General features: G+C 35.9%; 1 long non-coding RNA gene and 1 other non-coding gene across 3 annotated transcripts in view; one reads left to right on the plus strand and one right to left on the minus strand.

Moving 5' to 3' along the window:
- Positions 1–10,752: 10,752 nt before the first annotated feature.
- On the plus strand, positions 10,753–10,860 carry LOC125112323 (U6 spliceosomal RNA). The gene has a single exon (XR_007131116.1). It is a non-coding gene; the product is annotated as a U6 spliceosomal RNA (small nuclear RNA).
- A 1,119-nt stretch (positions 10,861–11,979) lies between these two features.
- The window catches only part of LOC125111149 (uncharacterized), an 81,266-nt gene continuing 66,163 nt past the window's right edge, over positions 11,980–27,082 (minus strand). For both annotated transcript variants that reach the window (XR_007130838.1, XR_007130837.1), the window contains exons 2-3: positions 22,090–22,182; positions 11,980–12,165 (exon numbers count right to left, since the gene is read on the minus strand). This is a non-coding gene — a long non-coding RNA (uncharacterized LOC125111149). The remainder of the gene's footprint in view (positions 12,166–22,089; positions 22,183–27,082) is intronic.

Genomic DNA, 27,082 nt, shown 5'->3' on the forward strand with positions numbered 1-27,082 from the left:
AGGATAGGTCTAAATTTTATGTTGCATTCAGAGGTGGACATGTGTAAGTTCTGGTTCCTTCATGGCCTTCCAGCTCTATCTTAATCCCTTTCACATAAATGACTTCATTTTTATTGATTTAAGCCACTGATACTTCAGAGATTTAGAATTAGAAGTTTTGTCTTTTCTAGATCTAAATAATATATTTGGTTAGATCACTAAATCATATGGTAACTAGGTTATTAGTTTTTTAAGGAACCTCCATACTGTTTTTCACAGTGGCTACACCAATTTACATTCCCACCAACACTGTAGAAGTGTTCCCTTTACTGCCCACCCTCTCCAGCATTTATTATTGGTAGAATGTTTGATGATAATAATTCTGACCAGTGTGAGGTGATAGCTCTTTGTAGTTTTGATTTGCATTTCTCTAATAATTAGCAAAGTTGAGCATCTTTTTATATGCCTACTGGCCATCCCTATGTCTTCTTTGGAGAAATGTCTCTTTAGGTCCATTTTTAAATTGGGTTGTTTGGGGGTATTTGTTATTGAGTTCTATGAGCTGTTAATTTATTTTGAAAGTAATCCCTTGTCAGTTTCATCATTTGCATGTGTTTTCTCCTATTCTCTAAGATATCTTTTTGTTTTGTTTTTGATTTCCTTTGCTGCGAAAAAGCTTATAAATTTGATAAGGTCCCATTGCTTTATTTTTGCTTTTATTTCTGTTGCCTTGGGAGATTGACCTAGGAAAGCAATGCTACAATTTATGTCAAAGTATATTTTGTCTATGTTCTTATCCAGGAGTTTTATGGTGTCATATCTAAGACTTTAAGCCATTTTGAGTTCCTTTTTATGTAGGGTATTAGAGACTTTTTTTTTTTTTGGTCTTTTTGCTGTTTCTTTGGGCCGCATATGGAAGTTCCTAGGCTAGGGGTCGAATCGGAGCTGTAGCCACCAGCCTTCGCCAGAGCCGCGTCTGCAACCTACACCACAGCTCATGGCAACACCGGATCGTTAACCCACTGAGCAAGGGCAGGGACCGAACCCGCAGCCTCATGGTTCCTAGTCGGATTTGTTAACCACTGCACCACAACGGGAACTCCTAGAGACTGTTTTGATTTCATTCTTTTACATGTAGCTGTACGGTTTTCCTACCACCAGTAATTGAAGTGACTCTCTTCTCTATCGTACATTCTAGTTTCCTTATTGTAGATTAATTAACCAAGGTGCATGGGTTTATTTCTGGGCTTTCTGTACTGTTCCATTGATCAAAATGTCTCTTTATGCCAGTGCTATACTGTTTTGATGACTATAGCTTTGTATTATAGTCTAAAGTCCAAGAACTTGATTCCCCCAGTTTTGTTCTTCTTTCTCTGGATTGTTTGGGATTTTGGGGGTCTTTTATATTTCCAAATAAAATTTAAAATTTTTTATTCCAGTTCTGTGAGAAATGTGATTGGTAACTTGATATGGATTACATTGAATCTTTAGACTCCCTTGGGTAGTAATATTTAACAATTTTAATTCTTGGAATACAAGAAATAGCCTATCTTTTGATATGTTTGTGTCATTTACAATTTATTTCCTCAATGTCCTATAGTTTTTCGAGAAAAAGCCTTTTGCCTCCTTAGGTAGGTTTATTACTAGTTGTTCTATTATTTTTGATGCCATGGTAAAGGGGACTGTTTCCTTAATTTCTTATTCTCATCTTTGTTGTTAGTATATAGAAATGAAACAGATTTCTGTATTTCAATTTTGTATCCTGGAACTTCATCTAATTCATTGATGAACTCTAAGAGTGTTCTGGTAGCATCTTTAGGATTTTCTACATATAGTATCATGTCATCAGCTAATGGTGAGTTTTACTTCTTTCTTTCCAATTCAGATTCCTTTTATTTCTTTTTCTCCTCTGATTGCTGTGGCTAGGACTTCCAAAGCTATGTTGAATAAAAGTGATTAGAGTGGAATCCTTTTCTTGTTCCTGATCTTAAAGGGAATGCTTTCAAATATTCTCCATTAAGTATGATGTTAGATGTGGGCTTGTCATATATAGCTTTTATTGTGTCGAGGTATATTCCTTCTATGTCCACTCTCTAGCTAGTTTTTTAATCATAAATAGATGCTGAATTTTATTTTATGGTCTTTTGCTGCATTTTTTGCTGAATTTTATTGAAAGCTTTTGCTGAGATGATCTTAGGGTTTTTATTCTTCAGTTTGTTGATGTGATATACCAAAATGTTTTGGAGATATTGAAAAATACTTGCATCCCTGGGATAAATCTCATTTGATCATTGTGTAGGATTCTTTTTAATGTATTGTTGGATTAAGTTTCCTAGTATTATATTGAGGATTTTTGTCTCTAGGTAAACCAGTGATATTGTCCTGTAATTTTCTTTCTTGTGTGATATTTTTGTCTGGTTTTGGTATCGAGGTGATGATAGCCACATAGAATGAGTTTGGAAATGTTCTTTCATCTGCACTTCTTTGTAATAGTTTCAGAAAGATAGGTATTAACTCTCTTTTTTTAATATTTGATAGAGTTCACCTGTGAAGACATCTGGTCCTGCACTTTTTCGTCAGGAATTTCTTAAGCACAGATTCAATTATGGTGCTTGTAATTGGTCTATTCATATTTTCTATTTCTTCCTGGTTCAGTCTTAGAAGATTGTACCTTCCTAAGAATTTGTCCATTTCTTCCAGGTTGTCCATTTTATTGGCATATAGTTGCTTGTAGTAGTCTCTTATGGTCCTCTGTACTTCTGTGGTGTTGGTTGTTACTCCTCCTTTTTCATTTCTGATTTTATTGATTTGGGCCCTTTCCGTTTTTTTTTCTTGGTGAGTCTGGCTATTGATTTTGTTGATCTTTTCAAAGAACCAGCTTTTAGTATTCATTGATCTTTTCTGTTGTTTCCTTCTCTATTTTAATTATTTCTGCTCTGATATTTATGATTTCTTTCCTACTACTAACTTTGGATTTTGTTTGTTCTTTTCTCTAGTTGTTTTGGGTGTGTTAGGTTGTTTGAGATTTTTTTTCTTTCTTCGTCTGATAACCTTGTAAAGCTATAAACTTCCCTAAGAGAATTGCTTTTGCTGCATTATATATGTTTTGAATCATCATGTTTTTGTTTTCATTTGTCTCCTGGTATTTTTTATTTCCTCTTTGATTTCTTCAATGACCCTTTGGTGGTTTAGTAATATATTTTTTCCCTCCATGTGTTTGTATTTTTCACAGTTTTTTTTTTTCTTATAGTTGATAGTCTTGCTTATAGTGGTTGGAAGAGAAACTTGATATAATTTCAGTTTCCTTACATTTCCTGAGGATTGTTTTGTGGCCTAGCTTATGATCTATTCTGAAGAGTGTTCCATGTGCACTTGAAAAGAATGTGTTTCTGCTGCTTTCTCATTGAATGCTCTGTAAATGTGAGTTAAGTCCATCTGGTCTAAAGTGTTATTTATGGTTTATTTTTCCTTACTGATTTTCTGTCTAGATTATCTATCGATGTAAGTGGGATTTTAAAGTTCTCTACTCTTCTGGTGTTACTGTAGATTTCTCTTTTTATGTCTGTCAATGTATGCCTTGTATATTGAAGTGCTCCTATGTTGGGTGCATATATATTTACAGTTGGCACATCTTCTTGGACTGATCCCTTGATCATTATGTAGTGTCCTTATTTGTCCCTTATAACACTCCCTATTTTAAAGCATATTTTGTTTGATATAAGTATTGCTACTCTGGCTTTCTTTTGATTTCCGTTTGAGTGGAACATGTTTTTCCATTCCCTCACTTTCAGTCTGTATTTGTCTCTAGATCTGAAGTCTGTATGATCTGAAGTCTGACTCCATCCTTCTGAGTCTCTTATTGACAGCATATGTATTGGTCTTGTTTTTGTATCTATTCAGCTAGTCTGTATCTTTGGGTTGAAGAATTTAGTCCATTTACATTTAAGGTAATTATTGATATGGATGTTCCTCTGGCCATTTTGTTAATTTTGTTTTTGTACCTCTTTTTTCTCCTTCCTTTTTTCTTTCTTTCTTTCTTTCTTTCTTTTTTGTCTTTTTTTTTTTTGCCATTTCTCAGGCTGCTCCCGTGGCATATGGAGACTCCCAGGCTAGGGGTCTAATCAGAGCTGTAGCCACCGGCCTACACCAGAGCCACAGCAATGCAGGATCCAAGCTGCATCTGCAACCTACACCACAGCTCACGGCAAAGCCAGATCTTTAACCTACTGAGCAAGGGCAGGGATGGAACCTGCAACCTCATGGCTCCTAGTTGGATTTGTTAACCACTGTGCCATGACAGGAACTCCTCCTTCCTTTTCTTCTTTTATGATTTGATGACTATCTCTAGTGTTATGTTTGGGTTCCTTTTTCTTTTTAGTGTGTATATTAATTATAGATTTTTGTTTTGTGGTTACCATGTGGTTTTGTTATAGCAGTATTGCTTTAGGTTGCTGATCTCAATTTCAGATGTGTTAAATACTCTTCATTTGTACTCCTCTCTCTTCATGATTGCTAGTTTTTAATATTATATTTTACATGTAATTGTTTTGTATATCCCTTACCTGTTTATAGTGGATACAGTGATTTTACTACTTTTGTCTTTCAACAAAAGTATTTTGTTCTATTGTTTCCTTTCTCAGGGAAGTTTTCACTTGTTGTCTTTTCAAATATTTTTCCAGGCCCTTTCCCTCTTCTCCTTCTGAGACCACTTTAAAGTGAATATAAGTGCACTTGATGTTGTCCCAAGTGTCTCTTTTAAACTGTCCTCATTTCTTTTCATTCTACTTTCTTTTTTCTGTTCAGCAACAGTGACTTCTACTACTCTATCTTCCAGCTCACTGATCCATTCTGAATCATCTTGTCTACTATGAATTCCTTCTAGTGTCTTTTTCATTTTATTTATTGTATTCTTCATCTTTGATTGTTCTTTATCTTTTCTAAGTCTTTGTTGAAAAATTCTAACTTCTTTTCTCTGCATCTACTCTCCTACCGAGTTTTTGATTGTCTTTATGATTATTACTCAGAAGTCTTTCTTGGGTAGATTGCCAATCTCCATTTAGTTCTTCTGGAGTTGTGTCTTGTTTCTTTGTCTGAAATATATTACTTTGCTGTCTCATTTGTTTAATTTGGTATTTGTATTTTTACATCTTTGGTAGGTTAGTTACATTTCTCAGGAAATGGCCCTCTGAAGGAAGCATCCTATGCATTCCAGAAGTGTACTCACCTCTCATCACCCATTATATGCCATAGGGGTTCTCACTAAGAGGGCTGTGTGTGTCTTTCTGTTATAGTGGGCTGAGTCTGTTGGATATCTAGTAGGCTTGTTTAGTCCTATTCTGGTTGGTTTCCAGGCCCTGCCTCTTTCAGATTTTGCTGGCTGCTGTTTAGCAGGCTTGGTCACAAGGTGGCTGGTTGCCATATCCTAAGGGATCAGGGCTAGTGCTGGCTTACTGGTAGGCATTGTCATGGTCCTCAAAATCCTGGGGCTGCTGCCCACCCACTGGCATGTGGAGGCAGATCCTGAGGTTAGTGCCAATCTACTGTGAGGCATAGCTGGTTACTAGAACCTGGCTATAGGACCCAGGGATCTTAGAGCTTGTTTCATATCATTGGGGGCAGGGAACCTGCAGTTTCTGACACAGTTGAGTTTGGGGCCTGACGTGTTCTGAACGTTGCATTGGCCTGTTAACAAGCAGGGCCAGGACCCAGATGGTCCCAGGGTAAAGTCTGGCCCACATTATGGGATTGTAGTTTTCTTGCTTTTGGTGTATGCCCCCCTGGTGGTCAAAGCTGGTCTAGAGGCTTGTGCAAGCTTCCTGGTGAGAGAGGCTGGTGTCTATCTACTGCTGTGTGAATCTAGGTCTTGGCTGGGTCATGTCTAAGGGAAAATTGGAATCCAGAGACACCTGTGGGTCTTAAGTCTTTAGCCAGCCTGTCTGCTGATGGGTGTGTTTGTGTCCCTTCCCATTTTGTTATTTGGCCTGAGGCACCCCAGCACTGGTCCTATAGTCTGTTCAATGTTGCCAGGTCTTGGAACTAAATAGCTAAGATGTCAATTCTCAGCGATAGCAGTGTTCACAGAACTGAATATTCCTCAATATGTCTGAAGCTAGGTCTGTGTTCCCAGGGTAAGGCGCAGCCACTTTGCCTCCACCTCTTAAAGAGACTTTCTAACATCATCAGGGCCTAGACGCTTGTCAAATTACTGCTTTTGCCTTGGGTCTCAGAACATGTGAGATTTTGTGTGAGCCTTTTAAGAGTGAAGACTCTATATCCCCCAGTTCTGTGAGGATCCTGCAGTTAAACCCATTTGATTTAAAAGCCAAATATTATGGAGATTTATCTTCCTGGTGCCTGACACCCAGGTGGGGGTCCTGATGTACAACTCAGAACTCTCACTCCTGTTGGAGAACCTCAGCTATATAATGGTTCTCCAATTTGTGGATCACCCACTTGTGGAGTATGGAATTTGATTATATCACAAGACTGGCCCTCCTACCCTTCTTCTTTTGGTTCCTTTTTTATGTCTTTAGTTGTAGATCTTTTCTAGTAGGTTTCAGTCATTTTCTTTTTTTTTCTTTGATTTTTATTTTTTTCCATTGTACTTAGTTTACAGTGTTCTGTCACTTTTCTACTGTACAGCAGGGTGAGCCAGTAACACATACATATATACATTCCTTTTTCTCACATTGTCATGCTCCACCATAAGTGACTAGATACAGTTCTCAGTGTTATACAGCATAACCTCATTGCTTAGCCATTCCAAAGGCAAAAGTTTGCATCTATTAACCCCAAGTTCACAGTCCATCACACTCCCTCCCCATCCCTCTTGGAAACCACAAGTCTGTTCTCCATGTCCATGATATTCTTTGCTGTGGAAAGATTGATTTGTGCCGTATTATTAGATTCTAGATATAAGTGATATCATATGGCATTTGTCTTTCTCTTTCTGACTTACTTCACTTAGTATAAGAGTCTCTAGTTCCATCTGTGTTGCTGCAAATGGCATCATTTTGTTTTTTATGGCTGAGTAGTATTCCACTATGTATATCTACAACTTCTTCTTAATCCAATCATTTTTTGATGGACATTTAGGTTGTTTGCATGTTTTGGCTATTGTGAATAGTTCTGCAATGAACATGCAGGTGCATATGTCTTTTTCAAGGAAAATATTGTCTAGATATATGCCCAAGAGTGGGGTTGTGGAGTCATATGGCAGTTCTATGTATTGTTTTCTTAGGTACCTCCAAACTGTTTTCCATAGTGGTTGTACCAATTTACATTCCCACCAACAGTGTAGGAGGGTACCCTTTTCTCCACACCCTCTCTAGCATTTGTTATTTGTGGACTTATTAATGATGGCCATTCTGACTAGTGTGAGTTGGTACCTCATGGTAGTTTTGATTTGCATTTCTCTAATAATCAGGAATGTTCAGCATTTTTTCATGTGCTTGTTGGCCATCTGTATATCTTTCTTGTAGAAATGTCTGTTCAGGTCTTTTGCCCATTTTTCTGTTGGGTTGTTGGCTTTTTTACTGTTGAGTTGTACAAGTTGTTTGTGTATTTTAGAGATTAAGCCCTTGTCAGTTGCACCATTTGAAACTGTTTTCTCCCATTCTGTAAGATGTCTTTTTGGTTTCCTTTGCTGTGCAAAAGCTTGTCAGTTTGATTAGGTCCCAGTGGTTTATATTGCTTTTATTTCTGTTGCCTTTGGTGACTGACCTGAGAAAACATGTGTAAGGTTGATATCAGAGAATGTTTTGCCTATGTTCTTTTCTGTTTGATGGTGTCTTATCTTACGTTTAAGTCTTTAAGCAATTTTGGTTTTATTTTTGTGTGTGGTGTGAGGGTGTGTTCCAGTTTCATTGATTTACATGTGTCTGCCAGTGTTCCCAGGGGAGTAGGGCAACAATGGGTGGTGCTCGGCTGCAGCGCCCTTTTTCTTCTTTTTGCAGACCCCTGAGGTAACGGGCCGCAGGTGAACCCCACTCACAGGCCCCCAGTGGTGGCAGGCCACGCATCCCTTTGGTCTTCTAGATGATTGCCATGGTCCCTTCTGCCTTTAGATCATGCAAGAGGCACCATGTTGCACTTAGCCCCCCTGCTGCCCTTAGCCCACACAAAAGGTGCCTGGCCACCCATTTCCCACACAAGAAGCACCTGGTCTCTCATAGACCAAGCAAGTGAGTTCTTTCCACCCGTACCCTGAGCCAGTGGAGCCCACCCTCTGAGAGCCTGTGCATGTGCAAGGATATTCCTAGAGTGATCCAGCTCTCCTCCTCTTGCCCTCCCCAACAATGGTGCCTTGCTTCTCCCTCAGGTCCAGTTTCCCTATGCAATGGCATTCCACTCCCCAACTCATAGCATACCACTCCTCCATCTGAGACAAATTGGTCCTTAGCCCCTCATGCCGTCCCTACACAGCCAACCCCAGTTCTCTCCCAGAACTGACCTCCGGAGCCTGAGTCTCAATGCCCAGTCCCCACCTGAGCATCTCAGGCTGTATGTTGGGGCGGATGTGCAGGTGATCTGTGCAGCTCTCACTCTACTTTGCCCTCCTCAGTCCAGCTGCTGTGCTTTTCTCAGCGACTTTGAGGTGCCTCCATCTCAGCTGACCTCCCCGTTGGTTAGGTGGCTTCCCAGGATGTGGGTTTCTTTTCTCTTTCATAACTCCCTCTCAGGAATTCTAGTCTCATCCTGATTCCTTTTCTCTCTCTCTTTTTTTCTTTTGTTCTACCAAGTTATGTCAAGAGTTTCTTGCCCTTTTTGGAGGTTTAAGTTCTTCTGCCAGCATTCAGTAGATGTTCTGTGTGAATTGTTTCACATGTATATATGCTTTTTTGATGTGTTTGTGGGAGATGGTAAAAGTGAAGTCTTACTCCTCCACCATCCTGATCCTTCTCCCCAGTCTTTTTAACTGATGGTTGTCCTGCAGGAAGTTGTGGTTTTTGTGTGCTTGTGAATAGAAGTGAGCTCAGGATCTTTCTATTTCACCATCTTGGCCTCTCTCAATATGCTTTTTTTTTCTTCTTCTTTTTTATCTCTCTCTCTGAATCTTTTCCCACATAAATTATCACTGAATACTGGCTAGAGTTCTCTGTGCTATACAGCAGGTCCCTGCTGGCCATTGCTTTTGAAAGAGCTAAGTGTTTTCCATATGCTTTAAATTGAATGTTTATGTCCCTCCAAAATTAATATGTTGAAAAATAACCCCCATGGTGATGGCATTAGTAGGTTTAGACTTGGTGGTGATTAGGTAATGACAGTGAAGCTCTTATGAATGGGATTATATAAGAGATTCCAGAAAACTCCCTCCTTCTTTCTATCATAGAAGGATACAGTGAAAAGACAGCAATCTATGCCTCAGGAAGCATGCTGGCACCAGACAGTGAATCTTCCAGTGCCTTGATCTTGGACTTTCCAGCCTTCAGAGCTGTGAGAAGTAAATTCTGTTGTTTTATAAGCCTCTGAGTCTATAGTACTTTTGTTAGAGCAGCCAGAACAGACCAAGACACCATAAATGCCAAAGTTGCCCATTGGGACATAAAGGTGACATGCATATGGTCTACCAAGGCTAAACATTAAGCCAAGTATCAGACACTTAAATCCACTTGCTCATATTCCTTGATGCTTCCAGCTCTTTAGGATAGTTGATGTGCCTCTGTGCCAGCTTAGTCATAAGGTTTAAGCAACAAAGAACACAAAAAGACATGTTTAGCAGATTCCTGAGTTATCTGTGAGAATGGATGAAATGAAGCTTACTCAAGGTCCATTTCTAAACTACGCTTGCACTGTTTTAAAATTGTCTCTTCCACACATATACACTTTTAAATGATCAACAATTAGTTACTTTAGCTACAGATGACTCAAATGGACAATAAGTGCTGCACATGCACAAGGGCAAGTCAGAGAGAGGTTTTATCCTAGAATGTTACAACTGGATGGTTAATTGTAATAAAAGACAATGGGAAACAGTGAGAGTAAAATTCATATGTAAATCATCCATCTTTAAGCTCTAAAATAATTGTTTCTAAACTATCAGGAGTACACAGAGGGTGACAGTTGGCATGCCAGTAATAAAGTGGTGGTAGTACTAGAATCTATTGTCAATGACCTGAACAGTTTTCATGGATCACCCTCTTAGCACACGAAGTTGAATGCCTCAATTGAATCTGAGTGACAATCCCTTCATCTAACAGATGAAACCAGTCTCTACCTTCCCCTAAGTCATGGCATTTTATTAAAAACTTAAATTATGTTAAAGTGCTCTGCCACCTGTGAGGTGACTGTTGTGTAAATATTTCGGATTTTTGTCTTGGGTCAACAGTCCATATCATTGGAAAGTTTATAAGTTTGGATAGTTTTTTACTGTTGATCAACATATCAGTATGCTTTGATGCTATGATCATCAGTATGCTTTGTGAAGCCTCCAAATCCTTTTTCTTGTCTTTCTTTCCAGTTTTCTCTCCCTCTTGTCTCTTACAGAACTATCCATCCAAGTCCCAACTTACATACAGCTAACTATGCCAGTGTGTTTCTATCCTTGGAGTTCCCTTTCCATTTTGCCTTATTGGGTAACTCCTCACTTTGTTTCAAGATACAATTCAAATATCAACTATACTGTGAAATCCAAAGAAGAAATTATTTCTTCTTTGTGCCTCTATCCTATCTTGTACATATGTATATCTATTATCCAACCTATGACGGAACAATTATCATTGAATATGTTATTCATTCTTCCTAGCTTATGAGCTCATTAGAGAAATGCCCCATGTGCTCACATTGGCAGCACATATACTCAAATTGGAATGATACAGAGACGGTTAGTATGGCCCCTGGTGCGAGGATGACACAGAAATTCGTGAAGCGTTCCATATTTTTGAACACTGTAAACCAACCATAATGGAAAAAATAAAAATCATTAAAAAATTTTTTGAAAATCCAGTCATCTGTCAATGGACATTTAGGGTGTTTCCAAGTCTTGGCTATTGTGAATAGTGCTGCAATGAACATGCGGATGCATGTGTCTTTTTCAAGGAAAGTTTTGTCCAGGAGTGGGATGGACAGATGCAGACTATTGCCTTTGGAATGGGTTAGCAATGAGATCCTGCTGTGTAGCACTGGGAACTATGTTTAGTCACTTATGATGGAGCATGATAATGTGAGAAAAAAGAATGTATGCATGTATGTGTAACTGGGTCACGATTCTGTACAGTAGGAAAAAAATAATGTATTGGGGAAATAAAATAAAACACAAAAAAAAATTTAAAAAAAGAAATGCCCCATACCTTATTCATACAAGTGAATAGATGAAAATGCAAAAGTGATAGTCACTGTAATTATTGAATAAATAAGTAAAAATGATGTTGAAGTGAAGTGGCCTATCTACTTTCTTGGTGACAGGTTAGCAACCTTCCAATTACCCTCCATATCTCAATTTGACTGTTATGATAACCTCATGCATCTGGATAAAAACAATAAGATTTTGTAGCAAATTAGACTTGTCCATAACATGCCTGTTTTTGTTCTCTCTGGATTTTTAAAGTTGAGTGGCATATTTTCACTCAAATATGATAAACTCTAAGATCTTTAAGATTCCATTCTCATGTATACCATAACCAGAATATTTCTTCTGGATCATGCAATCAATATTGCAGACTCATTGAAGGATTTTTTTGCCTAAGTGCTGAAATAAGGGTGTTTCTTGTGTTGAGGCCACATTGTAGAATTAATGTCTGTCTGTGTGTTTATCTCCCTTTTTGAGTTATACTATTTTTTTGCAAATTTCTCATTATTGGCATCATCAAGTATATATCCGTTTTCCTTGGCTGTTGACTCTTGATACCTCTGCTTATTTTGGCAGCACCCATCTAGAGCTGTCTAAAAGTTTGTAATCTTGTGTCTATGCACTTAACTGTGGTATTTCTATTGGCAAGACAAATTCTGCTGTGGGTATGGATTCGTGAGTACTTGCTGGACTAAAAGATTGGTCTAACAGAATTAATTTTGCTCATTTTAATTCCATACTCGCCAAATAGACTTCTGGTTTTGATTTGACTTCTGTTCTTATGTCTGTCTGCATGGGAGAGTACCCATCCATATGACCTCTTTGAGCTTAGAGACTGGGAATCGCTCCTAGAGAGATGGCTTTATTCACAGTGTGCTGGCAAATGGAGTCTTCTGAACCTAAAAGATGAGAGAGAAAACAGGGTGAGTTTTCACCTAGGCATGGTGAAGTGTCTATTCACTTAGAGTAAGTTTTTGAAAAATAATACTTTGCAACTAAAAGGGAAAATCAATATGAACTCGTGATCCTAATGATAATTATTTTCTAGATCCCTCGACAATGTCTGGCTTCATAAGAATTTTAGCTATAAATTTTTTTTTTGGTCTTTTTGCTTTGTCTAGGGCTGCTCCCACGGCATATGGAGGTTCCCAGGCTAGGGGTCGAATTGGAGCTGTAGCCGCTGACCTATGCCAGAGCCACAGCAATGCGGGATCCGAGCCGCGTCTGCAACCTACACCACAGCTCACGGTAATGCTGGATCCTCAACCCACAGAGCAAGGCCAGTGATCAAACCCACAACCTCATGGTTCCTAGTCGGATTCGTTAACTACTGCGCCATGACGGGAACTCCAGCTATAAAATTTTTCATGTAGAACAATATGGTTTAAGTTTTCATAGTATCCTGAAGTTAGTCTTTAAAAATATTTTCCATTCAAAGGAATTGAGACTTTGTAGATGACCTCATGCATCAAAACAGGAAGAAAAAGAAAAAGAAAAAAAAAAGCAAGATGAGCCTATACTAGCTGCTGTTGCCAGAAATCAAAATGCTTTTATAATTTTCTGAGTGGTATCTTAAAAGGCAAAGGATTTAGCTAATTGTGGTTTGCACCAGATAAGGTGTAATAATTTATGCATCCAAAAGACAATCTTAATTATAGTTAATAAAAGAGTTGAATATGCAAAAAAAGATGAGATTGTAATTTTATCAAATATGTAAATTTTAAGATCAAATTTAGAGTGTGAAAATTTAATACAAAAGTAAAGTAAGTATATTAAAGCATGATAAGTATTTAATTAGTTTTAGTAATTAGGGAAATGCTGATTATTTTGTAATACTATTATATTTTAAAATTATAGAGAGCATTTTTTCTATATGTTTTAACAAAAAGGGTGATTTCAAAGAACAGTGAGTCATCTAGAATCCAACAGCCTGTGACAAAAATGATAGATTATCTGCATAACTGTAATGGAGAATTTTCTATATAAATTCAGTCCCTCATCTCCTGAGGTACGAAACTCCTGGTGTATCCTTACTAATTATGAAGTGATAATAGGGCATAGTCAAGTAAATTGTGAACTGAGGCAGATCACTCTATAACCACTATATCAGTGACATGGAGGAAAAGCTGCAAGGCAGAGTCTTAGCACCACTTGTTTAACAAGAAAATTTTCATTGTGGAGAAGCCCAATTCAATAAACACTGAGTCAGGTTTTAATTTACTTAGAAGATGTAACCAGATCCCTTGACACAAGGAGGAAATAAATAGGTTAATGAAATAAAATCTGCAATATCAACTAGTTTATATTTTTTGATTTTCAGATTGATAAAATTACTGTGCTGAAATGAATAAAACCATAACCCAAGGAATATATGAAATCATATTAGTATAGAGTTAATAATGAGACAAACCTATGGGATTTATGTTTTGAAATAGGTACTCTAATAATTATTCATAATTATAATCTTTGGAGTATATGAGGCATTTGGAGCATTTAAACAATTTGGTATGCTACATTTATGACTTTATTGAACTGTTTTGAAATTTGAGGTTTTATATTTGGTATCTAAATGTGTAAGGGATTTTGATTTATATAGTTGATATTTAAATTAATGAATTATATGAGCAATGATAACCTTGCTCATAGATACTCTTTCTTTAAAAAGGATTCATTAAGCAAAGGATGCACAGAAAAGTGCCATTCATAAGCCACAGAGCCACTTAAGCTTCTAAGATTCTACACTGAGGGCACTGACCCTGAGAAACCAAGGCATAAGAGATCTTCAAAATATACAGAGCTGCTGTTAGACCGCCCAGCCTCTCTGGTTGCTGAGGTAGCTGGGATGAGAAATTATAATTTAGTCTGATCGTTAAATAATTGAAATTCACCTCTCGAATATAAAGATTTCCCTTGTGCAGCCCTTTCAACGAACTTGTTGTTCAGATGTTTATCCAAGTCAAAGTGAGAATTATTTATTTACTAGATAAAAGGAGGAATTATTTATTTGCTAGCTAATAAATTATGAAATGTTATAATTATACCCTCAGTGACACAGATAACTGATAAAGCAAAATTTGAACTCCCTAAACCTGAATTCCTGTGCCATACCACAGGTACTGCCTAAAGAATGGCAAATCTGGATTTTTGTACAGCCTATTGAGATAAATTCCTATGAAACTGTGTCCACTTGAACTGAACTGATTCGTTAAGGTCCATAAATCCAGTAAATATAATCCATCTAAATTATGTGAAACAAGGATATTTGCTCTGTGATATCTCTTGTAGTCCATGGACCCCATGATGTGAAAGGTAATGGAATTTCCAACCATCCCTAGATTGTTTCCACTCAGTCACCTCAATCTTATTTCAGTCCTTTCCATCTCTCCTCCTTCCATGCTCACTGCATCATGCTCACTCCCAGTCCCATGGTTTTGCTCTCATGTATCCTTCCACTTGTCCACCCTCGTTTCTCTCTTTTTAGGTTTTCCCACATGAAGTTCTTTCTCTTTTGTGAAATGCGCCATGCCTTCCTCAACTCTTGTTCCTGTTTAACTTTCCAAAATGTAGCACAGGAGTTTCCACAAAACAGTTCTATTGAGGGTAAGCAGGCCCTTTCTACATCCCTAAAGACCAACAGCTAGAAAGTACTCCCTCTATAGAACTACACGGTCCTAAGTTTTTAGGTCCCAATAAGCCTAAGCTTTTCCCATTATTTCACAAGCCTTTTTGTTAGTGTTTTTTGCCTCACTCCCTTACAACCACTATGTTATCTCTAAGAAGAGGCATTTAGAAAAATAGAAAAGTGGAAACTGATTCAGAAAGCTCATGGATATAAGCTGAATTTTTATGATATGTACAAAGTAAGAGGTGTTCATGTGTGGTGCATAAATATAGGTTTCAGAGACTTAATACATAGGGAGCCAGTGAGCAATAACCTAGCAGCCCTCCCATGGGTACACAGAGGCTATTAATATTTTCAAAGATGAGAAAATTGGGGCTTGGTGAGACCTCAGTTTTCCCTAGTTATTGTTCCATTTTTACCTTTTCAATTTTCCATGTTTGTTTATCCAATTGTCTATGTTAAATGCTCTCTTTTCTAAAATAACTTGTATGATGTCTATAGCCTGTCTGGACCTAATTGATACATATAGTATCTGGAATATTGGATGAAATAAATATACATGTTTTCCCAGTTTTGTCAACTTTGAGGGCCCTCATGATTTGTGGAATCAGGTTTTTTAAAAAAATTAAATTACGTTGGAATATGGTTGATATACAGTGTTGTTAGTTTCAGGCATACAGCACAGTGAGTCAGTTACACATATACATATATCCATTCCTTTTCAGATTCTTTTCCTATATAGGTCACTACAGAGTATTGAGTAGATTTCCCTGTGCTATACGGTAGGTCTTTATTACTCATCCATTCCATATATAGTAGTGTGAATGTCATCCCAACCTCCCGTTTTACCCCCGCCATGTTTCCCCTTTCATAAACATGTTTGGTTTTGAAATTTGAGTCTGTTTCTGTTTTGTGATCAAGTTCCCTTGTATCATTCTTTATTATATTCCACATATTAGTAATCTCATATAATATTTGTATTCCTCTGTCTGCTTTTACTTAGTATGATGATTTCTAGGTCCATCCGTGTTGCTGCAAATGACATTTCATTATTTTTTATGGCTAATTCGATTGTATACATGTACTGTGTCTTCTTTATCCACTCCTCTCTTGATGGACATTTAGGTTGCTTCTATTTCTTGGCTATTGTGAATAGTGCTGCAGCAAACACTGGAGTGCATGTATCTTTTTGAATTATGGTTTTCCAGATATATGCCTAGAAATGGGACTACTATATCATATGGTAATTTAATATTTAGTTTTTTAAGGAATCTCCATACTGTTCTCCATAGTGGCTGCACAAATTTACATTCCCACCAAAAGTGTAGGAGGGTTCTCCTTTTCTCCACACCCCTTTCCAGCATTTATTGTTCATAGACTTTGATGATGACTGTTTTGAGTGGTGTGAGTTGATACCTCATCAAAGCTTTGATTTGCATTTATCTAATAATTAGTGATGTTGAGCAAGTTTCATGTGCTTTTTGCCCACCTTCTGCCTTCTATGTCTATTTAGATCTTCTAACCATTTTTTAAATTGGGGTTTTTTTTAATAATAAGTTTCATGAGATGTATATTTTGGAGATTAATCCCTTGTTGGTCACTTCATGTGCAAATTTCTTCCCATTCCATGGGTTTTCTTTTCATTTTTTAATAGTTTCCTTTTCTCTGCAAAATCTTTTAAGTTTAATTAGGTCTCATTTGTTTTTGTTTTTATTATTCTAGGAGGTGAAATCAAAAAAATATTGCTGCAATTTATATCAAAGAATGTTCTGCCTATATTTTCTTCTAAGAGTTTTATAATTTCCAGCCTTGCATTCAGGTCTTTAATCCATTTTGAGTTTATTTTTGTATATGGTGTAGGAGAATGTTCTTATTCTCTAACATGTAGCTGTCCAGTCCTCCCCTCCACATTGATTGAAGAAGCTGCCTTGTCTCCATTGCATAGTCTTTCCTTTTTGTCATAGATTAATTGACCATAGGTGTATGGGTTTCTCTCTGGGCTTTCTATCCTGTTCAACTGATCTGTACATCTGTTTGGGGGCATTATAATACTGTTTTTGTTGATTATAGCTTTGTAGAATACTCTGAAGTCAGGAAGCCTGATTCATCCAGCTCAGTTTTTCTCTCTCAAGATTGCTTTGGCTATTTGGGGTCTTTTGTCTTTCCATACGAAATTGCAAAATGTTTTTGTTCTAGTTCTGTGAAGAATGTTGTTGGTAACTTGAGAGGGATTGCATTGAATCTGTAGGTTACCGTAGGTAATATAGTCGTTTTGAGATGGAAAGAACTAGTATTATCTTTCCATCTGTTTGTGTAACTTGAATTTCCTTCGTCAGTGCCTAACACTTTTCAGAGTACAGGTCTTTTGCTTCTTTAGATAGGTTTATTCCTAGGTATTTTATTCTCTTTGATGTGATGGTAAATGGGATTGTTTCCTTAATTTCTCTTTTTGATCTTTGGTCATTAGTATGTAGAAATGCAATAGCTTTTTATGTATTAATTTTTGTACCCTGCAACTTTATGAAATTCATTGATGATCTCTAGTAGTTTTCTGGTAGTATCTTTAGGATTTTCTATGTATAGTATCATATCATCTGCAAACAGTGACTTTTACTTCCTCTTTCCCAATATGGATCCTTTTTATTTCATTTTCTTCTTTGCCTTGGCTAGGACTTCCAAAACTATGTTGAATGACAGTGGTGAGAGTGGATGACATTCTCTTGTTCCTGATCTTAGCAAAAATACTTTGAGCTTTTCACCATAAAGAATGGTGTTAGGTCTGTTCTCCAAACTCCACGTTCCTGCACTCAACCCCCACCTTTATATGAGGACTCGTGCCTTAGTCTTCGGTGCACAAGTCAATTGCACAGACCCTCTATATATGTCTCATCCTGTCTTGCCTGCCATAGACAGCCTGTTTTGGTTTCCCCCAAGCATCTGAAGCTCCTTTCCTGCCTCAGCTGGTCTCCTTGATGGTGAGGGGACTTCCTCAGGTGTAGCAACCTCTCCTCTCCTTCAGCTCCCTCCCCAGGGTGCAGGTCCTGACACACCTCTGCCTTTTTTTTCCTCTGAAGTCCTATCCAGTTATGCGGCGATCCACCTTGTTCTTTCAAGGGCATGTTCACACACCTGGGTGTGTTCCCATTTGGGCATGTTCCCACCATCACCAATATGTATTTTTACATGTATGTGCAGGCTAGCCAATTTATATACATTCTCATTTAACATTGGTAAAAACTCTTGCAAGTTAAGTACTGTTAAAATTTTATAGATAAGAAAACTGCATATTGGATTGATGCAGCTAAGTGACCCAAGAATCCACAATTAGTGTCAGAACCAGAATCCAACTGATGTCTGTATTTCTAGTATTTTACATTGTGCCATTCTAATGAACCAAAGGCCTAAGAGTAGGAATAATGTGAGGAATTGAGATTAGCAATTAGAATAGAGATTAACAATCTAGTTGACTCTCATCTGAGCAATAAAAGAGTACAAAGTCATGTGGATTAATCAAAAGAGTCATAAACAGTAAATGTTATAATTTAGAAAGATTATGAGATTTCCATCACCACTGGGCATCATGGTATAATGGGCATGGTTTTTGCCTTCCAAAAAACTTGAATTCAAGTTCCATCTTTCCACTGTATATGTATTAGGTCACCAAATATCTTAGTCCTGTTTTTTCAACACCACCTCACAGAATTATTATAAGGAGTAAAAGGGGGTACAAATATGATAGATGTTCAATAAATGTCAACTCTCTTCTGACTTTATAAACTCATATTTACTATTTCCTTCATTTATAAGCACTTGCATCTCTGTACTAACTAATAATAGAGTATCTTTAAAATTAAAGGGACCTATCTAAAAGTAAGACAAGGAGTTCCCATCGTGGCGCAGTGGTTAACAAACCCGACTAGGAACCATGAGGTTGCGGGTTCGGTCCCTGCCCTTGCTCAGTGGGTTAACGATCTGGCATTGCCATGAGCTGTGGTGTAGGTTGCAGACGCGGCTCGGATCCCGCGTTGCTGTGGCCCTGGTGTAGGCCGGTGGCTACAGCCCCAATTAGACCCCTAGCCTGGGAACCTCCATATGCCGCGGGAGCGGCCCAAGAAATAGCAACAACAACAACAAAAAAGACAAAAAAAATAAAAAGTAAGACAAAAAGAAGTTTTGAGCAGTCTTTGGAACACTGTCTGAACCACCGTAGGTGAAGAAACACTCATAAAGATAGAAAATTAAAAGCAGATTAATATTGTAATAAAAACAGGCTAAGTGTCTAGTCCTATCCAAATGAAGACATATTCTTTGGCTTCCCTGAGCCTAAAAACTGACTTCAGTGTCTTGATACCAAAGAATCCATGAGCAGTGATCTAGGAAATTTTCCACTGGGTAAAAGGTGGCTTTTTTTTTTTTTTCAATGGATGAGAAAACAAGCTCAGGCAGGCCTGAGTTTCCCATAGCTAAAAATGTTTAGAAAGCTAGGTTGAACCCAGTTTCTCTAACTCCAAGTCAAGTACTCTTTCCAATATCATACACGATTATAAATCAGTTTAATTCCCTGTATGTTTCCCTGTATTTGTAAGCTTGTCCATTTTAGTAAGAGAAAAATAGCTGTCCTCTATTAGATAAACTAAGGAGCACTAAGGAGACATGTATACCAACACTGCATCTCTGCCATATAATCACTTCTAGAGGTTTACCAGTTAGAAATGGCCAGAGCATCATTGTTTGCACAAGTGATCTCCAAGTGCAAACTTCACATGATGTGCATTTTGGATGCTCTTTGTCAGGCAGTCTTATTTTCTGGAACACAATTGCTTTATTCAATCAAAGTGTCTCCAACTGCTGTGGATTGGAGACCTCATAATCTCCTTTCTATCAAGGCAGTTTTGCTCCAAGTGGAGAAACTTGTCTGATCTAAATGAATATCAACAAAAATGATGATTTTACACTTTTCAGGGAAACAGTAGTCCCAAAAGTTCTTGTGTATTTCCAGGGATCTTATTGGAGGCTAACAGATTTATGGTTTCATTATTGCCTAAAGCAATAAGTCTTCAAACAGGTAATTTTTATGCCATGGGACAGCAGAACATATGGGAATAAATGTTCTTGAATAAAGGAACTGGCTGTCAGGGTTTTTGAATACAGCAGTTACTAAAACAATAGATTTTCACAAAGAAATGAGCTTCTTTTCTACTTAGCTTCTCACCTATGTTTTACCATTACACAACATTAGAAACACTTGTCCCTTTAAATAGTGAAAAATATAACCCATTGGGAAAAAATAATGAAAACCTGTAATTGTATAATATTTTAATAACATTAATATTTTTATATTCATAATATAGTATACATTTTAATGATAATATGCATTCATAATCTATCCTACCTCAATTAATGATAATTTCAATCTATATGATGTTCTTTTATTTCCAGTCTCAAATAAGACTCAGTGGACCACTCTGTAGAAATTATAAGAAATGTATTTGCTTTTATCAATGTGTATGTTAAAAAAGAAATTGAATGGCCATGAGTGAGCTTGGTTTTGGAATTGAAATAAATTGGAGACTTTAGAATGGATTCATGTATTATATAGGGGATGGTACTGTATATCATAGAATGCTAGGGACCCATGAAAACTAAGGAATATAAAATTTTAGAAACCCATGAAATGAAAGGACATAAAATGAAGGAGAAAAACATTTGTCAAATATTTGTTTCATGCTAGGTATTTTGCCAATTACTTAAGTTTTCCCTAATGTATAAATAAGAAATCTGAGAGTCTGATAGGAATGGATGAAAACTGGAAACAAGATGACCTAATTTTAAAGAATTTTAAAAGTGTACTTCCCTAATCCTGCATAAGAAATATTAATAAACAACCGCCAATTACACATTGCCTACGTTCAGTTTTAGTAAGTGAGTGGGAATTAAAGATTCAGTTGACAAACAACAACAACAAAGTATCTATAGATTAACTTTAGGTTACACTACATGATCATCAGTGTCTAAGGATACTATTCTAAACCTGCTTCCTTCTAGTCCTCCTCTATTACATCATCCTATTGCATTGACTCATAGCACTTGTTGCTACGTGAAATTATCTTTTTCTTTATTTTGCTAAATATTTGCTGTTGCTTCTCCATCTCTACCTTGTTGCTTCAAGGGAAGTGTTAAAGACAACAGGTCCAAATGGCCTATTGGATATAGGTTTTTGGAAGCAGTCCCTGCAATTTAGATGCTCTAAGGTTTAAGATTAACTAGATTCATGATAAATCTGCATGTTAATATTTTTTTGAGAGGAAAGGAAACTACACACTTCTTTTCAATTTACTATCATTATTCAAAGTGATCTGAAGTGGTTTGAAAATGGGCTTATTTAAAAATACGTGTGGGAAGAATTCATCCTTAAATTCTCCTTGTAGTACATTTTATGGTAATTGGATTTTAATTTTTGTTCATTGCATCAGTATAAAACTAGAATATTATGTCTTTAAAATCCTGAGCATTTATGCAACAATAGATTTAGCCTACTTTACTGTATCATATGTACAAGCTACTTTCAGTATCATAAAACCTACTGTGTCACAGAACATGAGTTAATATTAACCACATTAAAATGACTTGGTTCTCATAGAATTTACATTACCTCCAAAATGGAGTTGTTTATCCTAAAACCCATGTTCTCAAACTGAGACTTAATTACACTTTCACTTGTCCTAGAAAAGGAATCTTAAACCAGTCCATCAGGAATTGCCTGATCAGCCTTAGTTAGGTAATCTGCCTGATAAACTCCTCCCATCCCCAAGAAGGAAGGTTACCCTACAATAACCAATTCACTTTTCACCTAGTCCAGTGTTCCTGTTCCTGTCCCTTCTGCCTATGTCTTGCCTTGTTCAGTTGAGTTCTTTTCTATGTGCTAGGTTGTATGTGGCCTAATTCATGAAACCCTGAATAAAGCCACTGTGATCTTAAAAATTTACTCATTCAAATTTTATTTTTTAATATAAGCACATTTCCCTGTTCACTACTGTATCTTCAACACAGAATATAGAGCCCCAACAATTATTTGCTCAATCAAAAGCAGTGTTAGCAAAATAGCAATACAGACTTCTCACATAAAAAGGTGATAGTCTATAAAAGAGGTAGAACTGCACAGTGGAAGGAAGGCATGTTTGAAGTCAGATGGTTCACTCACCAATGTCAAATCCATTGCCTCATTTAATCTTCATGACTTCAGTGTGAAGTGGACAGTGTTTTCATTCTGTGCAGGCAGACAATGATAAGACACCTAGAAAATCAGAGTGAGTTTTGCATAAGAGGTAAGATGCAGAGATGAAACTATGATACTTAAGTTTGAAATACAGCATAACCATTTTATTTTAGTTTTCCTATAATAAACCAAACACAAGTGCATATGAAGGGGACTAAAAATATAACAAGCACATAGATTATGAAAGGAAATCATGAGTGGTCACCTTTAAGTGAAGAGGACATTTCAAAGAACATTAGAATGTGAGAATAATTAGAAAAGCCATGATGGCTAACTATATATTATGTATATAGGGATAAAGTAATTAAATTTTATATTATGCAAATATGTAAATAGCCATATTTATGTATGGCTAATAAGTTTTTGAGTTGGGAATCTTGGCATGTGTCTTACCTTGAACCTTTCTAGGGCAAATTTAATTGGCTTGAAAATGGGAACTGAGACAATCAACTCTTTTTCTTCTGTATTAAACTTGGTATGATGTGTGTATCGTATATGTGTGTGTTACACTCATGTGTGTTGAAAAACATTGAGAGACTGATTTTGTACCTTCAGCTCAAGCTGTAAATTCCCAAACATAGGACATGCTTCTGAAAGTCCTCTAGACAGTACTTAAGCCAAGAAGGTTGATGATCAAATAAAATATGAAGGAAATGGAGAAGGAAAAAAAATGAATACAACAGGAAGGAAATTAGGTGAAATGAAAAAAAAAAAAAACTGGAAAAATAGAGAATTATTTGCAACCAAGAAGGAAATAGTCTTTCTTTAGCACTTTGTATGCTATGGTTAAACATAAAGAGGTAAACATGCGCTAAGTCACACTAATGGGTGTCGTGGATGTTGCAGACTCCTCATGGGAAATTGGCATATAAAATTAGAATTGAAATAAAGTGTTAAGGTTCCTGTGACAGAAGACTGTACAAAAACAGTAGGGACACAAAAGCAAGAGTGATTTATTTTGTCTATCTGGTCAACATGTAATTAGCCAGTAAGACGCTTTGAAGAGATCAATTATACTGTCTAAAAATTCATTTATTCTTGTTCTTTATCACTTTTGAATGCCTAAAAAATTTCGCCTTTGTCAGTTTTATAGAGGTACAATGCACATACAAAAAATTCACTGATTTTAAGTGAATGATTCAGTGAGTCTTGACAAATGTACTCCATGTACAATGGTGTACCCACCAACATAATCATGATATAGAATATTTCTATCATCCAAAAAGTATCCTCATGCTCCCCTAATTTTTACTGAAATATAATTGATATATAATATTAGTTCTAAGTGTACAGCATAATAATTCAATAGAACAACTATACTTTGATATTGTTTGTTTAAAAGGTATATTTGAATATGGTCCAGATTAGAGTTTATTAACTCTGTGTGCAACAGAATGTCATATTCTCCAACAAAGAGGAATTCAAACCACAAAGCTCCTAAACCTGTGGTATCAGTAACTTTCTGGAAGCAAATTCAAATTACAATGCTGATAGAATCTATGAGGAAGCTAATTGCTAAAAATTAATTCCAAAACACACACACATTCAAAATTGCATCACTGTAATCTAATTATTTTAATAGAAGCTAAACCAATTACACATAATTACTTACAACCTTGAGGTTAAAAATATTGAAGCAAAAACTCTGCAACTATGTAAATGCACTAATATAATGTTTTAATTATATCCACATATCCATTTAAATCAGATAATTCTGTTTTATCCATAAAGCAGTTACCTTTGTATTTGAGCCTGACTCATACGGTCTTATTTATTGAGAATTTTTAAAACAAGAGCATCTATTGAAAAAATAAGTTTGTGATTGAAAACCACTCCAATGTATTCAAATTTATTTAAATTGAATTTATTCAATTCAATAGGGAGAAAAAGTCAAGCTGGTTATTTGATATCATGGAGAAAAAACAAATCCTGCTGATTGACAGATTTGTGAGATAAGTATAGATATATTTTGGTGAAAAATATAAAGATTCTGATTTTTATATCTAATGCCTGCCTACTTTAGTTTTTAGGAAGAGCATTGACTCTATTAGGCATGAGGTTCAGAGTCAACCTAACAAACATACAAGACTTTTCTGAAAATATAAATATCTGGTGATTCCAGCATTTGACAACTTATTGAAAAATAGTAGTTACTACACAGTAGGCATTGGTCTATGTAGAAGACATTATCACTAAAGTTCTTTTCCAAACTCATAGAGTTATAAACAGATCCTGCTCTATATGTTGCAAAGTACTTCAAATTATGTATTATTGTAATGATTTGTTACTGTCATGTATCAATATCTGGAGTGACACATACCACTTCCAAATTATTCCCCCTCAAATGTGCTGAGCCTTGAAATCTTCCATCTAAATGATCAGGCATTCCAGAGACTTTTCCACAGATTTCCAAAGGGCTTAGCACCCATTAAATTCACCAGGGAGACTAGGTTGAGAGAGGTTAAGATACTTCAGAAAGCATCCCTTGCCTTCTAGCTGCATGCTGTTCCTAGTCAGGGTCTCAAAGATCCTTCCTCTCTCCCTGACCTCAAGTTGGGATTGACTCCAAACATACAAAAATAGAATTGAGCTGAGGACAGAAGCCAGCTGCCAAAAACAATATTTCCAAACCTTATTCTTGTGCAAGGGCATATTGCAGTACTGTGTGAAATATAATGCTATTATCTCCCTGCCCCTTTGATTTCTATCAACAAGTCCTATAATAAGATTAAAGGATAAACAACAAGGTCCTACTGTATAGCACTAGGAACTATATTCAGTATCTTATAATAAACTATCATGGAAATGAATCTGAAATATATATATAATATATATTTAATACACCCATATTATTTGTATATACAAATATACCGTGTATATATACAAATACACCTGAAATAACACTGTAAGTCAACTATACGTCAGTGACAAAAGTAGAGGACAGATTCCATATGAAATGATAATTCTAGGTTTATTGCAAAATAGGTCAAACCTAGACTATCTAAATTGTGAGAACTGTAACAAATGTTTAGTGAGAAATGAGGAATATTTCCACAAAATATAAGTGAAAGAAAACAGAAAAACACTTTACTATTTTAGCCTCGGTCAAAAATTCCAACATTTTTAGAAAGTGTGAAATTTCCACTTCAAATTTACGTGACACTATCATAACCTATCCCAGAATATGCTGAAAACTTTGTATCACTTCCTAAGCACCTTCTGTTTCCTACACCTAGCATAACTCTGTAATCTATCACCTAAATCAATATATTTTTAAGAAATGCAATAAAATGTTGTATTTGATTTATTATATATTTTCACAAATTTCTCTAAAAATTAAAAATAATAAATTCATATGAATTAAAGCTAAATATATTTCTTAAGCTCTTTTATATTGCTTATCTAAATAATAGCAAGAACATAATAATTATTTTTGTATATATTCATATACTTTAATCATATCTGTCTTTACTATCCTTCAAAACATATTTTTCTGGGGTGAAATATAATGCTTTTGTCTTTTTATGGCCACACTCACGGCATATGGAGGTTCCCAGGTTAGGGGTCAAATCAGACCTATAGCCACTGGCCTATAACACAGCCATAGCAATGCCACATCCAAACCACATCTGCAACCTACACCACAGCTCATGGCAACACTGGAATCCTTAACCCATTGGGTGAGGCCAGGGATCAAACCTGCATCCTCATGGATACTAGTTAGATTCGTTTCTGCTGAGCCACGACAGGAACTCCTAGAATGCTTTTTAATAAGACAGTCTTATTAATTGAAATTCTGTTATAAACTTTCCTGCAGTATTTAACACTGCATTTTATAGTTACAGTCTTTCAACTTCATATGAATAACATTTAAACATAAATCTTAAAATAATACATTTACTATTAATAGATATATTAATATAATACATATAAATCTACATATTATTGTAACAGTTTTCATTAAGAAATATTATGTCTGTGGTTACCGAGTTACACAGTAAACTCAGAAAATTCTGCCAAATATATGTACTAATTTTAAAATTTTACTAGTTAAAATGTATTAACATATTTGCTCCATTATATTCACAGCTGTTGTCTTTTTGCCTTGACTTAAAAAGTCATTTGGTACTATAATATGATAATGTGTTTCTTGTAAATATAAGTACTCTTGGTTTATAATTGTTTTTAATTTTTTGTCACATTTAAAAATTATGAAATTGTAGGCTTTTTTTTTTTTTTTATCTTTCTTCCATTCTGGCCAAGGGTAAAAAAATATATACAATTCAAACAGGATAGTTAACTAAAAAAAAAACAAAAACAGAAACAAAAAAAAACCTCCCTCTCAAGTTTATATATTCCTAACTTCAATTAAAATTAGCACTGTTCATTTGTAATTGCTCAACAATTAAATTTTCAGTCCCTACCTTTTTTTTGTACAAATCAACTTTTTTTCCCTTTGCAAATTTTGTTTTCAATAAATGCAATTCACCAAAAGCTTAAAAAGTAGAAACTTTTGATCTCTACTCATTGAATATTTTCATTAAAGATTGCGAACCAATTTTGTTCAAAATACAAACAAAATTAAGACCTCTAATTTAAAAAAATGCTTTGTATTTACTGGTAAGTATCAGCAGAGAGATATGTACATCCCAATGTTGAAACACTTTTTTAGTCAAGATAGTTTTGTCATTAAAAATTTGAAGTTACTGTTTATATGTAAATATTCTAAGTTTTGACATTCTAAATTTATACTTTTGTAAATATAACAGCTTGATTGAATAAATAAATTATTTGTGGACCAACACCAGTTATGAGTACATAGCTCTAAGTTTCTTTTTTTTTAATTTAATAATTTAGTGACCTATGGAATCTAGTGCCTGGGTTTTTGAGTTTAGTACTTTAGTGATGCTCAAAGGAA

The sequence above is a fragment of the Phacochoerus africanus genome, chromosome 11 (genome assembly GCF_016906955.1).
Source record: "Phacochoerus africanus isolate WHEZ1 chromosome 11, ROS_Pafr_v1, whole genome shotgun sequence".
NCBI lineage: Eukaryota > Metazoa > Chordata > Mammalia > Artiodactyla > Suidae > Phacochoerus > Phacochoerus africanus.